The sequence below is a fragment of the Aulostomus chinensis genome, chromosome 1, assembly GCF_037954235.1.
Source record: "Aulostomus chinensis isolate RoL2024-O1b breed Wild chromosome 1, RoL_Achi_v1.0, whole genome shotgun sequence".
NCBI lineage: Eukaryota > Metazoa > Chordata > Actinopteri > Syngnathiformes > Aulostomidae > Aulostomus > Aulostomus chinensis.
In genome coordinates this window covers 33,919,921-33,926,118 of record NC_141320.1, presented here as the reverse complement: position 1 = coordinate 33,926,118, position 6,198 = coordinate 33,919,921, and the positions used below count along the sequence as shown (strand labels likewise).

Genomic DNA, 6,198 nt, shown 5'->3' with positions numbered 1-6,198 from the left:
ACCAGGTGTTTGTTTAGCTGGAGGAGGCAGACATCTTGGAGAAATGAGTAAAAATAACCGCAGTGTAGTTTGATAGTCTTGAGGTGTGTTCAAGTACCAGAAAAGGCTCCGCCAAAAACATGTTCCTGCTAGATGTTGAAGTCCACGGACATTTGTTCTTACGAAGAAGTCGTTTATCAAACTTTGAAAGAAAAAATGTTTGTCGCACAGCCTTTTCTGGTAGCGTTTTCTTTTTTAACATTATTTCTTTATTGAGGAGAAGCAAACTCAGTCTTACAGAACAGAAATTCGTCAAATAATTTAAACATCTTCATGTCATCCCCCCCTTTTTTTTTCAAACACAGTAGTGAGTAGTTCTTAAGCTCCACTGCATTTTCCAAGAACAGAAAAGAAAAATAAACAAAAACAATAACAAAACCAAGAACTATTTACAGATGTGCTGAGGGTAACAGATAAGACAAAGAAACATAACCAGTGGGGAGAGGAGTGCCCAAATCTAAAACCTTGAACTTGCGCTCCACTTCAGCGCAGAGGAGCCAGCCAAGTCACACAAAATCTGACGTTAGTGGGGCGATGTGTGTTATCCACTTATTCCAAATAGTATAAAATTTTTCTTCTTGTGTTCGAATCTGATAGGTGATTTTTTCCATTTTGAAAATTTCCAATATAATCCCATGCCATTCTCCCAGCTTGGGCGGAATTGCGTTTAGCCATCTCCTGGTAATTGATTTTTTGGTGGCTGCCAATAAGATTTGTATCAGTTTGATGTCACTCGACTGGCTCAAGCATTCAACCCTTCCAAAAAACATTGTCATAAAATCAAATGGTATACGGTTGTTAAATACTGAACATATCGATCTATGAACACTTTCCCAAAAAACTGCTAATTTTAGGGCATTCCCAAAAAATGTGGAAGTGGCCAGCCCTTCCCGCGCCACATTGTCTCCAGCATGGCCCTTCTTGGCCTCTATACGTCTCTTGATATGGAGTCCTGAAATATCTAACAACATTCTTCCAGCAGTGTTCTCTCCAGTCCGCAGAGCACGTCGTGGTAGACTGAAATTTCCAGATCCCCTCCCACATCTCTTCTGAGATCACTATCCCAGCGTCCTTTTCCCACCTTTCTTTAACATATAATGTAGAGCCATTCTCAGCCTTTAAAAAGGCATTATACAATGCAGATATAGACTTACATGGTAGTGACGTCTGTGATGATTTTAATAGGCGATAAAACTCAGATTCAGCTTCTGTCAAGTTATTGTAATTACATTCTTGATTGATATAGTGACGCACTTGGAGATATCGGAAAAATTCAGACCTTTCCAGGCCACATTTTTCCTGTAGCAACTGAAAACTGTTGAAAACTGTTGAAAACTGAAAACTCAGAATGTTGTTTTTATCTAAGCATGTGACATAGTTAGTGAACCCTTTCCCTATCCAGGTTTGAAACCTAATGTCTCCTCTGTTAGGGATAAAGTCTGTGTCGTAGGCAGGCCATCTGAAAAGTCTTACCAATTTTTGAATTTTGCATGAGTTAATTATCCTTTCCCATACTCCTAGCGTGCAACCTATCCAGGGATTGTCAAACCAGTCTGCTTTAAGCACCAAATTTGGATCTCCAATAACGGCCTGCAGAGGATACCCCCTAACCATACAGGATTCCAATTCCTTCCATCTAGATCTGTACCCCTCGTTGCTCCAGTATAGTAAGGGCGTTAGTTGTGCAGCATCATGGTATTTCCTCCAGTTTGGAAGAGCCAAGCGCCCCTTATCTTTTCTCAACTGAAGAGTGCTAAATTTGATTCTCGGTTTTTTCCCTTGCCATATAAGATCAATTTATCCCATTCCCTAAATTGGTTCTCCTCCACTTTTATTGGCAAATTTCTAAATAAGAAGAGCAAGCGGGGAAGTACATTCATTTTAATTGCACTTATTCTCGAAATCAAGCTTAAGAAGGGAATTAAGTTCCACCTGTGTAAGTCTGATTTAATTTTTATTGATATAGGGTCAAAATTTGCCTGGGATAACTTTGATGGGTCCTTTGATACGTTTATACCCAAATATTTAATGTGATCATTCTCCCATAATAATTCGTATTTCTCCCGCATCGCCTGTGGAGCCTGAAAAGCCAGGTACTTGGCTGATTTGCCACCTGCTTCGTAATACTTTTGCCTTAAGAAAAGAAAATTCTTCTGTGTTTCCTGGGAGTAAATGTTATTAATTTCAGCCTGAATATTTTTAATTACTTGCTTTAGAGTATGATTAGTACCACCTCCGCCAACTGTAAATGTTTTAATTTGTCTTCTAAAGTCAATAGCTTCTGTCGTTTAACTTTTTTCAAATGAGCAGTCAAAGATATAAGTTTCCCTCTCATCACTGCCTTTAAAGTGTCCCATAATATTGCTGGGGATATTTCCTCAGAATTGTTTAATTCCATAAATTCTTGAATATCTTTCTTTATCTTCGCCACTATTGTTGGCTTGTTCAATATATATGAATTTAAATCGCCAGAGGCTTGCTCTTTTCTTTCTCCCGAGGTGTATTGACATAGAAACTGGGCTATGATCAGACAAGTCTATTGTTTCAATATCGCAGCTCCGTACTCTGAACCCATCGACTGTAAACATAACAAAATAGTCCAACCGTATGCAGCGTGAGGGCAACTATAAAGTGTATACTCTCTGTCGTCAGGATGCAGCTCTCTCCACACATCGATCAATCCCAGTTCTCCCATGAGCGCGTTCACCTTCCTACTAATAGGATTATTCAAACCTGTCGTGGCAGAAGAGTCCATGTTGGACAATTTTATGTTAAAGTCTCCCCCACAAATGACCACTCCCTGTGAATTCACCATTAAGTCCAGAATACGTCTGTATAAGGGCCAATCGCTTCCCGGTGGTACATACACATTTATAATGGTCACCAATGTACCCTCTATCTTGCCTGTATTACTCACAAACCTCCCCTCTCCATCCATCACTTCAGAAATGTGTTCGTAATTGATTGCACTTGAAATTAGGGTTGCAACTCCTTTTTTATGACTGGTCCCATCAGCTGACGAGAACACGTGTTGAACTCCCATCCTTTTAAGTTTCAGATGCTCAGCTTGACTCATATGTGTCTCTTGAAGCAGAGCAAACTGCGCCTTCTCCCTTTTCAACTTTGTTTGTATTTTATGTCTTTTAATAGGATTCAAAACCCCATTTACATTGAAAGTAATTATTTTGACTGGATCCCCCTGCATGTTATATACAGTAGGCATTTTATGGCACCCCTTCTCCTCATACATGTAAACCAAAACCCCTCAGCACCTGGGGAAGCAGAAACAAACTCAAAATTATTAACAATAGTGCAATCAAACACTAACAACGTCACCCTGATGAACTTGTGTTCCGGCTGTGGTCTTCCCCAGCCGACCAGCCTCCCATCCGAGGGATAGCCTCCATAACCTAACTGTGTTAGAGGGCCCTCCATACCGATGACAACCTAAAGAAAAGTCTCGATCTCTCTTTAAACATGATAGCATATTAGCGTCTGTGTCGGTGCAAAAACCTCCTTTTTGCCTTCCTCGCTGTCCAATTCAGAAGAGATGCTCCTTTTCACTCCACGTCGCATCTTCTAAACGCCTGCAGTTTTTCTTTATATCCCGGAGCTCCGCTTTGCCGTGTGGTCTGCCTTCCACCTCTCGCCTTCTGCCACGACCCCCTCTGGATCCTCTCCCACAGTGATGCTGGTTCCTTGAAAACCTTGACCGGGAGCCCCCGGTTCGCCAGCTCTGCCGTCGCCTCTTCCACCGTAGTGTAGATCCTCACCCCGTCGGCATGGTGGATTTTCAAGCGGGCTGGATACAATGTCTGGAACCGAATGTCATTCTCCTTCAGGACCCTGCGCGACTCCGCATACTCCTTCCTCTTGACAAGAATTTCAGGTGGATAGTCATGGTCAATATTGACTTTCTGGTTCTGCCACACAAAACCTCTCTTCTGCCAGGCAAGCTTCACCACTTCTTCTTTATCCGTAAAGTTGAGGAAATTGACCACTATGGATCTCGGTGGTCTATCTTTGTCGGGCAGTGGCGCCAACGCACGATGAGCTCTCTGTATTTGTAAGACTCTTCCGTCAGGGATGCCCAGATTTTCCCGCAGCAGTTTCTCAACAAACGGAATCATGGGGCCCGGAGGCTCCGAACCCTCCTTCATGCCGTAAATGCGGATGTTTGATCTTCTCCCGTAGCCCTCCAGAGCCGTTATTCTCTGCTGGAGAGCACCTCGTTCACCTGCTGCAGCCCATCCTCGTTAGCCGATATCCTAGCCTCGGAATCAGTTAGCCTGGAGTTCGTTTTATCAAGTTCTCCTTTAATTTCCTGCAACTGACGTTTGTTGTCTTGCCTGAAGTCACGTAGTTCTCTCAGGATCGTGGCGAGACCAACCGTCTCCTCCTCCTCCCTGTCCTCCTCAGCCCAGGCGGTCGTAGCAGGCGGCGGCGAACGGACTGCTTCCTTGACTGCGGCTCCCACAGTAGCTTTAGCGGTAGCTCCCGGCTGCCGCTGCTTGCTTTCTCCAACGGCAGGCTTGTTAGACGTCGGCTTCAGCGCTCTAGTTTTCCTGTCTTTGGCTGCACCAGACGCCATCCTCACCCCGCGATGACTTTAATTGGCTTAACTTCTCAGTTTTATACTTCTTAGGGGCAAAAGTTTAGTTCGTAATCGAGCAAGCTTTCCTAAAGCGGCCATCTCCGGCTCTGACTGGAACTTCCGCTCCGAGAGTTGCTACTAATTTCATAATGATGCTACAGTGATGTAATGAGAGTTGCTACGAAACTCGAAATGATGCTACAGTGATGTGGTGAGAGTTGCGACGAACCTAAAAAATGATGCTACAGTGATGTAATGAGAGTTGCTACGAACCCAAGAAATGATGCGATAGTGATGAGGTGAGAGTTGCTACTAATCAAAGAAATGATGCCACAGTGATGTGGTGAGAGTTGCTACTAATCTCAAAATGATGCTCAAGTGATGTAATGAGAGTTGCTACTAACCTAAGAAATGATGCTACGGTGATGTGATGAGAGTTGCGACGATGCTCAAAATCATGCTAAAGTGATGTAATGAGAGTTGCTACAAACTAAAGAAATGATGCTACAGTGATGTGGTGAGAGTTGTTTAAAACCTCAAAATGATACTACAGTAATGTCGTAAGAGTTGCTACTAACCTAAGAAATGATGCTCCAGTGATGTGGTGAGAGTTGCTTAAAAGCTGAAAATGATGCTAAAATGATGTAATGAGAGTTGCTACTAACCTCAAAATGATGCTACAGTGATGTAATGAGAGTTGCTACTAACCTCAAAATGATGCTGAAAGTAATGTAGTGAGAGTTACTACTAATTTCAAAATGATGCTAAAGTAATGTAATGAATGTCGCTACTAACCTAAGAAATGATGCTACAGTGATGTAATGAGAGTTGCTACGAACCTCAAAATGATGTTCCAGTGATGTGGTGACAGTTGCTACTAATCTCAAAATGATGCTAAAGTGATGTGGTGAGAGTTGTTTAAAACCTCAAAATGATGCAACAGTGATGTAGTGAGAGTTGCGACTAACCTCAAAATGATGCTGAAGTGATGTAATGAGAGTTGCTCCTAATTTCAAACTGATGCGAAAGTGATGAAATGAAAGTTGCTACGAACCTCAAAATGATGCTACAGTGACTTCATGAGAGTTGCTCCTCACCTAAGAAATGATGGTCCAGTGATGTGGTGAGAGTTGCTTAAAACCTGAAAATGATGCTAAAATGATGTAATGAGAGTTGCTACTCACATAAGAAATGATGCTCCAGTGATGTGATGAGAGTTGCTACTAACATAAGAAATGATGCTACAGTGATGTGATGAGAGTTGCTACTAACATAAGAAATGATGATACAGTGATGTAGTGAGAGTTGCTACGAACTTCAAAATGATGCTAAAGTCATGTAGTGAGAGTTGCTGCTCACCTCAAAATGATGGTGCAGTGATGTCGGAAGAGTTGCTACTAACCTCAGAAATGATGCTACAGTGATGTAGTGAGAGTTGCTACTCATCTCAAAATGATGCTTGCAGTGATGCAATGAGAGTTTATTCAAACCTAAGAAATTATGCGACAGTGATGTGGTGAGAGTTGCTACGATGCTCAAAATCATGCCAAAGTGATGTAATGAGA

At 42.3% G+C, this 6,198-nt stretch overlaps 1 long non-coding RNA gene across 1 annotated transcript; it reads right to left on the bottom strand.

Annotated features, from left to right (window-relative positions):
• Positions 1–220: 220 nt before the first annotated feature.
• On the bottom strand, positions 221–5,997 carry LOC147271381 (uncharacterized). Its single transcript, XR_015115773.1, has 3 exons — positions 5,818–5,997; positions 5,602–5,730; positions 221–3,311 (listed from the first exon to the last, which is right to left on the bottom strand). It is a non-coding gene; the product is annotated as an uncharacterized LOC147271381 (long non-coding RNA).
• Positions 5,998–6,198: the final 201 nt, after the last annotated feature.